An 11,734-nucleotide genomic window follows, 5' to 3' on the forward strand; every position below is an offset into this window, starting at 1 on the left:
GAATATCTAGGTACAGATACACCGGCATTTTGCACTTAGGTGCAGTCTTGGTTTGGTGCAAAGCGAAAAAGAAGCAAAAATACATGTCCTTAGACCCATGCGTGATGGATGATCACTTTTATGTTCGCTTGCCATTTGATTTTATATGATTCTTAATAATTTTTTAAAAAAATTATAGAAATACCTCCTCAATTTAAATACAATTTCATTTACAAATTCTATATTTAAAAAATCTCATTAACCTTCTAATTATTAATATTTAATTATTAATATGTTCTAATATGATTCAGCTGCCTATCTCCGTTAATAAAATGATATCATATCGCCATCGCATGATATCATTATTTTATAAAATAACGAAAATATCCTTTTCTCTGCATTCTCTCTTCTTCCTCCCCCCTCCTCTCCGATTGATTTCTTCCTTTACTATCGCCAGCGTCCTTCTTTGTCCTTCTTCCTTCCTCCTTCTCACCTATTTCTTTTTCTGCATGGTGGCTCCCTCCACTTTCACCAATTAGTTCCTCCACTTTCTCCCATTTCTCTACCTCCTTTCTTTATTCCTCTTCATTTATTTCTCCTCCTCCTTTAAGCCGCCCATAAGCCATCCCCCTCTATGATGGCCCTTCCACCTCTGTCTTTCTTATTGACAATTCATCTTTTCCACTCTCCTTCTTCCCCATCTTCTCCTCCTTGTCCTTTTCCTTTTCGAACCCATTCCTTATTTTCTTGTCAACGACCTTTCTCCCCTCATGCATTTCTCATTCTTATTCTTTTTCTTCTCAAGCCTATCTATGAGCATGAGGCATTTCTATCCGTTGAGAAAGAAAGCTAAGATCATTTGTTAGTAAATAAATGATTGGATCATATTGAAATATATCGATAACTATTGAAATATATAGATAACTAGAAGTACCGGTTTGATATTTTTTAAAGTATTGGAGATATAAATGAGATTGGACTAAAACTGAGAGAGTGTTCTTGTAATTTTTTTAATTTTTAATCGATAATAAGAAAAATTTTTGATATTTTATATGTAATTAAATTTATACAAAAATTAGTGTTTATGATTTTTTTAAAGAAAAATGAAAAGGGAGGGAATCCGCATACACCATAATAATGCTGTGTCAAATAATTGTTAAATTTAAATTTATATCATAAAACATATCATGTGATACAAAATAAGGATATGTTTGATCGGACTTTGAAATGTAAATAAAAATAAATAATTTTAATTTTAACTATTTAGTTGGAAAGAATTCTATCCTCGTTCTGATTCAGAGAAGAATAAAATTTTTATTTTTCAAAATTTAATTTATATTTTTTATAATATTTAAATTTTTTTATGATTTTAATTTTACTTATAAACTAAATATATTGAAAAATATGATGATCTTGATTTTTATTTCAATCTACTTTAATTCTAATTTTAATTTTAACTGTAAACCAAATACATCTAAAAGTCCTTTAATAACAAAGGGATTAGAAACCAACCAACCTCCGCCTATAAGATGCTTATCTTTTGTCCCGCGAATCGACACGCTACGTGGTAATGGAGAAAAGATGCCGCGGTTCGGTCGTCTAATGAGTAATGACGCGTGCGCGTGCCAGATAGAAACTATTTGACAAGTGAAAAAGACAAGCCCGATACTCTTCAGCAATCTACCCGAAGGGGGCGCTCAGGTTTCGTCAAAACACGTGGCCACGTGGGAGGTCGATATATTTCAAAAGGCCGTTTTAACGTTACAGCGGCTGTTACAAGTGATCCAAAGCCCTTCCAATACGTTATATAGGAAAATGACCATTTGTTGCTATGAAAATTGTAATATAATAATGCTATATCTTCTGTTGTAACGCCCATATGCATAAAATAGAGGAATGTCATTCTTCCTACCATCCTTTAGTTTTTTGAGAGTTCAGATGCTATTGGATTCCGGACTGAACTGGATAATGCAAAAGGGATGCAATTGCCCAAGGTCCACTTTGTGGGGAGGTACATGGCTTCATTCATGGTATGAAACCTATGCAATCATGAACCGTTGTGTGATACCTAGGCACGGAGGATCTTTGCACTTCGTGACCGTATTATCGTAGATCTTGAATCTATTTTTTGTTATAATAACTATAATAACTGATATTTCTTTTGTGAAATGTATTAATTTTGAAGGGATCTTTGCATGCGACAATCTTCTTTGTTGCGGAACCAGGACTTACAGCCACGTTGGTTCGGTCCGGTTCAACAGTTGCGGGCTGGAAATGGGATGGACCCTTGATAGTGGGATCCACAGAGTTTGAGACTGAGCAACAACAAGGACCGGGTTACAATTTTGATTTTTGAATCCCTCTTGCCATCGTCATACATGAGACTGACCGGGTGGCCATTTCCTTGCTGGGGTGGCTTTTGACCATTCTCGGCTGGTCTTCCCTGGTCTCAAGGAGCGCTCACGGTCTCTTATTCTGGTTCCCAGCCACCTCCCTTTATATATATATATATATATATGTACCCCTGGCTGCCACCACCAAAACAACATATAGAATAACCTTCCCATCCAAAATACATAAAAGGGAGATTTCGAAGCAGTGGATCGGCATTTCGGTCATTCCTCCAAGCCTTTGGCATGTCGATGGTTGACGGAGTTCGTCCGATGAAGGTGAGAATTATCGTGACAAAGCATGTGCAGATCGATGCGAGACAGTTCAAGTCTGTGGTGCAGAGCCTCACTGGAAAGGACTCGATGGTTGCGGTGGCACCGGTGGGGCAAGCTGAGAGGGGTGTTGATGTAGGAATAAAGCGGCCGGTGCCGAGGGAGGTGGTGCATGAGGAGTTGAAGGCGGTGTCCATGGAGTCGACGCCTTCCCTGGATAAGTTTCTTGAGTTGTTGAGAGAGTAGGTTTCGATGGCAATTCTCTCTCTCTCTCTCTCTGAACTTTATTTTATGAGCTCTTATTGATGCAGAGAGAGGAGGGGGGAAGAGAGATCAAATGTTACTTTTACTTTATTTTTCGCCCCATGAAGGTAGGCACATGCACGAGGATTAACTAAATCATGTCTTCATATTCTCTGTTTAATATATATAGAAAAGGGGGATAAACAGACGGAAAAAAAAAAAAAAAAGCAAATCACAATATTTCCAGTTGCGTATAAGCATTTTATCGAACAGTTGCCCTTCTAAATCCCAACTTCCGATCCAAACAGAACACTGCATTTAGATACCGTGCACGTGCACGAGGATTAACTAAATCATGTCTTCATATTCTCTGTTTAATATATATAGAAAAGGGGGATAAACAGACGGAAAAAAAAAAAAAAAAAAGCAAATCACAATATTTCCAGTTGCGTATAAGCATTTTATCGAACAGTTGCCCTTCTAACTCCCAATTTCCGATCCGAACAGAACACTGCATTTAGATACCGTGCACGCGCACGAGGACTAACTGAATCATGTCTTCATATTCTCTGTTTAATATATATAGAAAAGGGGGATAAACAGACGGAAAAAAACAAAAAAAAAGCAAATCACAATCTTTCCAGTTGCGTATAAGCATTTTATCGAACAGTTGCCCTTCTAACTCCCAACTTCCGATCCAAACAGAACACCGCATTGAGATACCGTCCCCAAAAGAAGGTGCTCCCCAGGAGAACTCGGGTAAAACTCCGTGGGGAGAAAAGAGAACTCAGGTAGAACACCACGCGGAGCGAAGAAGATGCCGTTACCACGTGCTATAGATTGTACCACAGGAAGCAGCTGTTATAACTGTCACGTGATAAGATGCTGACAGTTGTAGCATAATAATCTACAACATAATAAAAATGCAGGACGGACAAGTGCAAATTTTTGTAGGGGTCATAATTTTTAGTGGGTAACAATCACATATTGGACCTCTGCAATCTTGCGTAGTAAGTTGTTCGCATTTGCACCGCCATTGGACCAAGAGACATGGGGACGGGTGGACGGGGAATCGTACCACCGGGATGTAACATGTCCCTGGATTTATGGTTCGTGGCTGTTTCGTGCTTTTTGATCTTGCAACATGCATGGATCCTATCGTCTAATTTGATTGTGTTTACGAGACCATTTTGCTAAAAAGCTGTATATAATTTTTTCTGATGAGTTTTTTTTTTTCCTTTTGAGGTGGAACGGAATTTGTTAGAAAAAAAAAATAAAAAAAATATCAAAATAAAAATATTAAAAAATTTAAAAAGTTGACACTCAAGATGAAAGAGCACATGTGGCCGTTTTTTATGGCTATTTGGCCAATTAATTGGATAGATATTTTTTCAAAGCTCGAAAGTATGGAGTTCTTTTTGCACTTATAAGAAATTCTATTGGATCTTGTTATAAAAGCTTTGGATAAGATTCCATAGTATGGTAAAGTTAGGGTGATTTGGCCTATCATTTACTAAGAGAAATGATCATTATTTTCTTATCTTTTATTTATAATAATTCAAAATTAATAATATAAAATAATATAATTCAAAATTAATAATATAAGATGATATATTATTAATTAAAATTTGATAATATAATAAAATATTTCAGTTATAGTTAATAATATGAAGAGTTCATTACCTAATGCAATTAATTGTAATAAGGTTATATCATCCATGGCTCAAGATGTCTATGTCATGTTTTAATATTACATTATCTTATAGAAATACTATTTAATAACCAGTAATATAATATTATATTATATTAAATTTGAGTTTTAGTTATTAATGTAAAAATCATCTACTATTGCAATAAATTATAATAGTATAATGTCATCCTTGGCCCATGATATTGTTTCACACGTTTTGATGTTGTATCAGCTAGAAGGGACAACTTGTTCACTTTCTAGAAGTTCATTTTTATTCCGAGAAAGCATCAAACCGTGTTCTGTTTTCCCCGGTGGGCTTCCAAACGCGCAACCGGGGTTGCTGCAATTGTTACTTGGGATAACCCCTTTTTTTTTCTTTTTTCCAAACAGCAAAGAAGATTTAAACCCGCTAAACCTGGTCCAGTCTCCATTCTCCGTGTTTTGCTAATTCCGCTTCCGAACGGGGCAGGGGCGGCTCAACATATTTGGAGACCTAAAGTTAAAAATTAAAATATAATTATTTAATTAAAATTTATATAAATTTTTTATTAAAATTTTATTTTTCTAACTTTTTGAGATGCAAAATTTTTAATCAAATTTTTATAATCAAATTCTCCTAATATTTCTTTTTCAATTGATAATATAGCCAATCCATTTAATCTTTCTTGAGACATTGTTGATCTTAAGTAAGATTTTATTAATTTTAATTTTGAAAAACTTCTTTCTGCCGAAGCAACACTTACTGGAATTATTAACATTATTCTAAAAGCAATATATGCATTTGGAAAAGAGTCGAATCGTCTTATATTATTGAGTATATCCATTGGACTGTTATCTTCCACTTGTATAATTTCTTTTAAAATTTTTAGCTCTGAAAATAAATCTAAACCATCAATATCAGAGTAGTTATTATATTTTAAAGAACACTCAAGATTAAGACAATATTCTTTCAAACTATCATTATCTAATGACTTCAATTTTTTACCACTAAATAGAAAACCAAAAATATTTTCATATATCTTAAATTGTTCAAATCTATTTTGGAGTGAAAAAATTGCTTGATCTACTATATATAAGAAATAATCAATTCTAAATGATTCTTCAAGAGATTTTGTTATTTCATTGTCAATATTCTCATCAAATTGTTTCTTTCTGCGAATGATACGCTTATCATGAAATTTAGGTTCTATTTTTATTTCAAATACAATTTCTTTAGAAGAAATCATAGCGGATGCAAATCCATCTTCTCTATATTTTTCAAAAAAAGAAAGAAGACCTTTTAATTGTTCTATAGCAACATCAATATGCATATCTGTTGATTGTAAACTTTTGCTAACTGAATTAACAGCAAATAATATATCATACCAAATAGTCATGTCTAATAAAAACTCAAAATTTTCAAGCTCATATGTTGCTAAGCAATTAGCTTCGCTTTCAGTTTTAGGATCTTCACTAACTTCTGCTAATTCCAATAAAGCATCTCTTATTTATGGAGCTTGAAATCTTATTGCTTTAATACTTTCAATACGACTTTCCCAACGTGTTTGTGATAATGATTTAAGAGTTAGACCAGAAATATTATCTTGCAAAATTTTTCATCGTTTAGTAGAAGAAGAAAATAGTGAATAGATACGTTGTACCACTCCAAAAAATGATATAGCTTTAGTACAAGAACTAGCCATATCACAAAGTACTAAATTTAAACTATGACAACCACATGGTGTATAAAAGGATCTAGGATTTATATCTAAAAGTCTTTTTTGCACTCCTTGCTGTTTGTCCTTCATACTAGATCCATTATCATATCCTTGTCCTCTTAAATTATTAATATCAAGTCCAATATATTTTATTTCATCCATAATGACATCAAAAAGACCTTTTCCAGTTGTATCATCTACTTTTAAGAATTCAAAAAAATATTTCATAATTTTGATTGGACTTGATGAAATATCTACACATCGCAATATAAAAGACATTTGCTCTTGATGACTTGTATCTGGAGTGCAATCAAGTATTATTGAATAATATTTTGCTTCTAAATTTTTTTTAATAATTTTATTTTTAATTTCATTTGCTAACAAATTTATCAATTCATTTTGTACATTATGTCCAAGATAATGGGTATGAATTTTATCATCTTTAATACGTCGAATATGTTCTTGCATTACCGGATCGAATTCTACAATCATTTCAATTAGACTTAAAAAATTTTCATTATTTGTTTGATAGATCTTTTCATTTTTTCCACGAAAAGCTAAATTATTTTTACCAAGAGTTTTTACTACAGCAAAAATTCTTAATAAGACTTTTTTCCAATATTCTTCATCTTTATTTATTTGTTCTTGAATACTTTTATCAATTATTTTATTTTTTAATAGTCTCATTTCTAAATCAATCCATGAACACATATTAATAACATGCTCATTACTCATCTCATGACTCTTAAGTTTAGCACTAAGATTTCTCCAATCTCTACTACCAACATTAGCTAGTTTACTTATACTAGAAGCAGAATTAAATAATTTGCAATAAAAACAAAATACTCTGTCTAAGTCTTTTGAATAAACTAGCCATCTTCTTTCATGCTTCTCTCCGTTTGTCAATTTTTGAATATAGTATGTAGTAGAAAAATGTCTTGAAAATTCATCTTTAGGAAAATCTATATCATCAATTCTAATTGGACCTTTTTCTACTAATAAATCTCTCAAATTTGTATCAATATTTGTCCATTGACTTGGATCATAAATATTTTTAGGAATGTAATCATTTAAATTAACCGATTGATTTTCTTCACTATGACTTTGAAGATTATCTTGAATCTCTTCGTTGACTTTTTCTTCTTCTAATATTTCATTATCATTTAATTCTAAAAAATTATTAACTTGTTCATTTAAAGAACATTCATCAATATTTTCTAATTTATTATTTTTATTACTTGTAAAGAATTTATCAAGAGCTCCTTTTTGAGATTGTATTAAACTTTCAATTTTTCTTTTTTTTTGAAGCTTTGAATAACCAGATTCATATTTTTGAGTTGACATATTTAAATTCTTATTATGAATTATCAAAAAGATATAACTATTATAATTATTTTATATTTCTTAAATAGCCAATACAAGATCAACAATCAAAATTTTTAATTCAATGAATCAAATATTAAATAAAATAAAGATAATATATAATAATATAATATAAATTTTAAATTAAATAAAAAATAGATAAAGATTAGAATAATAGTACCCGATTGTTCAATGCTGATTGTAAATGAGAATAATAGCACCCGATTGTTGAATGCTGTGTAAAATATGGAGCATCCACTGCAACACTGTTCCATAATATTTTTATCAATTGTCTAAATATAACAATATAAAAGAAAAAGTAGCAATTCAGGTTATTGAGGTTAGTTTTATAAAAAAAACAAAAGTGGCCGTTAAAATTTTACCGTTGAAGTGGTTGGATAGTTTTAATTACCGCTGCCGCCTGCCGCCCGCCGCCCTTTTTTTTTTTTCCCACGCAGCCACGCTACCTGCCCATCATCCACCGGCCACGTGTTTGATTTTTGAAAAAAAAAAATGATGCCACAGCAGGACAGCCCTTTCATCTTCCGTGGTTGACTGGTTGTGACCGGTCACCGGCCGATCGGCCGTCGGCGAGCCGCGACAGGCGACCTCACCCTCGGGGGACTTGGGGGCTGCGCAGGCCGCCAGGGAGGGGCCTTCTTCAGTTCTTCCGGACTCTGGCTTTCGAGAAACGAAGGCGGACCGGCGGCGGCCCGCCGGCCCGACGCACCAAGCGGGGCGAAGGGGGAGTGCCGAAAAACAAAAAAAGAAGAAACTTATCGGTGGACGGTGGTGGTCCTGGATGGCTGACGGCTGTGCCCGTCGGCGACTCGACGACGGAATGATCTTCGAGGTAGTCAACGATGTCATCGAGCACTGGACGGCGAGGCCGCAGTTGTCGGAGAGGAAGCGGAGAGCCTCCTCGAGGCGCTTGAGGATGGAGAGGTCTGAGGTAGCCGGGGAGGTCGGCGTCGGGGTCGGAGAGGAGGGGCCGCTCGAGGCCGTGGACGGCGTCAAACACCTTGAGAACGGCGCGTCGGCGGCAGCGGGGCTGATGGCGCGGTCGATATGGCCGCCGACGGCAGCGAGGGCGTCGCGGTGGGCACGGATCGGGCGGACGGAGGCCTCGAGGGAGGGCCGGAGGGGAGGCGCTGTGGATCTCGTCGAGGCGGGGGCCGACGCGGGCCAGCGCTGCCGACAGGCTGTCGGATCGGCGTCGGGGTCGGAGAGGAGGGGCCGCTCGAGGCCGTGGACGGCGTCAAACACCTTGAGGCTTGAGAACGGCGGCAGCGGGGCTGACCGCTGACGGCGCGGTCGACAGGGGCGGCTGAAGGCAGCGAGGGCAGCGAGGGCGTCGCGGTGGGCGCGGATCGGGCGGACGGAGGCCTCGAGGGAGGGGAGGTGCTGGTGGATCTCGTCGTCGTCGAGGCGGGGGCCGGCGCGGGCCAGCGCTGCCGAGTGCCGACAGGCTGTCGGATGTGAGCGAGCGCCGAGCGCCGGGGGGCCTCCTGGGGGCGGGGGCCTAAGGCAAGGGCTTCGATGGCCTTGCCCTTCAGCCGCCCCTGGAACGGGGTCTTAATGGAGGGTCCAGTTCAGCCCTAAATGGCCTAGTAACATGGTTAAATCAGTAAAAGAGGGCTATATCTATGGAGAAATTATACAAACGAGATGAGTAAATGATGAATGAGCAACATAAAAATAAGATTGGTTTGGTGCACTGCCACATGATGCACATGATGTAGGATATAATTTCGTATCTATGCCCTGGAATGGTAGTCAAGATCCAAACCTTGGTGCTTGGCCCAAGCATTGGTCGATAATTCCACGTATAATCTGGTGTAGAAACCAACCCTGGACTCATATACCGTTGCCTAAAAAGATTTGAGTAATTTTTTGTACACCACATGCAGTACAAAAAAAATATACTATTTCATTTGATTAGACCATATAGCCACCGCTTTCCAACACACATTTAATATCTGCAGTTTCATTTTTTCGTTTAAAATTTTGAATAATAAAAATATCCCTCTTTTTCTGAAAAAATTATAACATCCTGCGATCTAATTATGATTTTCTGTTCATAATTTGATCATAATATGTCACAAAGAAGGAAGGGATAATTTTATTATTTAAAAATTTCATAAATTTTCAATAACGAAAATGTCCTTCTTTCTTTATGACTTCTGAAAAGAAATTATAATTTTTTGTGTATAAAAAGTCATAAATTGATCATAGGATGTCATAATATGGCCATAGAATGTCATAATTTTTCAGAATAGTAGGGATATTTTTGTCATTCAAAATTTTAAACGAAAAAGTAGAACTATAAGCATTAAATACGCTATTAAATGTGCGTTGAAAAATGGTGGCTACGTGCTCCAAGATGCTCCAAGATGATTGGGAGGTGCGCTCTCCGTTATTTTTATCATATTGCATACGGTGCATAAGGACTCTCAAAAGATTTTTGAACCCGAGCAACCTATAGCTGCACTTTCTGGATCGTAACTTGGGCCCATGGGCCGATGGTAATCAAGCATGTCCCAAGTCACATCACAATCTAATTTTGGGTTGGTCTGGCTCAGGCCTAAAGCTTGAATGTGGTATGGGAAATTCTTTATGCACTGTCCGCGGTGTAGAAAATCTGATGTAGGGTGCACCGCTTCGTTCTATTGGATCACATAGCCACCGCTTTTTAACGCATATTTAATATCCATAGTTCTACTTTTTCGTTTAAAATTTTGAATGGCGAAAATATCTTTTTCTTTTCGAAAAAATTATGACATTCTATACTGAAAATCATATTTCAACACAGGATGCCATAATATCAGTACAGAATATCATAATTTTTTTGAAAGGAAAGGGACATTTTCATCATTCAAAATTTCAAACGAAAAAAATAGAATTGCGGACATTAAATGGACATTAAATATGTATTGAAAAGTGATGACCATGTGGTCCAATAGGATGAAACAGTATACTCCACATCAGATTTTCTATACCGCATGCGGTGCACAAAGAATTTTGCATGCCCTATTCATAGTCCAGGTCCATTTCTAATACTCGACAGTAGAATGGAGGACCTTTTCCTCGGCCTACGAATGATTGATGTTTTGGGCCGAAATTAATCCATCGTGGTCTTTTCTTGAGCCTAGATTCGGGTTAACTTGGTTATGTTGTTAACAACAAACAAAAGGAATACCTAAATTGTTGTGCAACGTCATAAGTCTATCAGGCTTAGTTCAAACGTAGAATGCTACAGGCAACGCAGTCTTACCTAATATATCTATCTTTTTTTCTCTCAATTACTTCACGGTAAGATTGCAAACACGACCGATGCCGATAAAACTTGTTGGAAACTATCACGGATTGCGAACCATATTTTCCAAAATAAGACTTTTCAATGTCTGAAAACTTTAAATAGGATGGAGAGCTGACTGGATAGGATTCTTTTCAATGTCTGAAAACTTCAAATAGGATGGAGAGCTGTCTCGATAGGATTCTAGAAGAAGAAGATTAAGGCTACTCAAGCGACATTTGGTCTTCGATTAAAATAAGAGGACAAAAGCCATTATAATTCTCTCCTATGGATGTAATCCTTTTTTTAAGACATCTTCCATCTTCTTCTTCTTTTCTTTTTCTTTTTTTTTTTTTTCCCGCATCTTGGTCGACCATTTTGGTTTTTTGGGTGAATTCCGATTTATTGAACCAATGCAGTGAAAAAGACATCTGTATAAATCTGAGAATAAAGTCTGTAAGAATATCTGAAGGAATAAAATCCGTGAAAAATCTTGGTGTTTTTGATATCTTGGTATACCATTCAAATGTCCTTTGAGCGGCCAAGCTCGGACCATCTTCTGCACGAAGTACCAAAAACCAACATGTGCCGTGGCAAAGGCAATTACTTCCAACACCCCCCAATGAACCTTCACTTTTCCTCGAGGAACTTTTGGCCATCGTCGACAGAGATGGTGGAAAGAAGAAGGAAGAAAAGATTGGATAAGGGACAAAGCTCTGTTGTATTCTCGTCACCGTGTATATTCCATTTGTTATCCATTGCCCTTTCCTTTGCCTTTGCCTTTGCCTTTGCCTTTGCCTTCGCC

The sequence above is a fragment of the Elaeis guineensis genome, chromosome 7 (genome assembly GCF_000442705.2).
Source record: "Elaeis guineensis isolate ETL-2024a chromosome 7, EG11, whole genome shotgun sequence".
Taxonomy (NCBI): Eukaryota; Viridiplantae; Streptophyta; class Magnoliopsida; order Arecales; family Arecaceae; genus Elaeis; species Elaeis guineensis.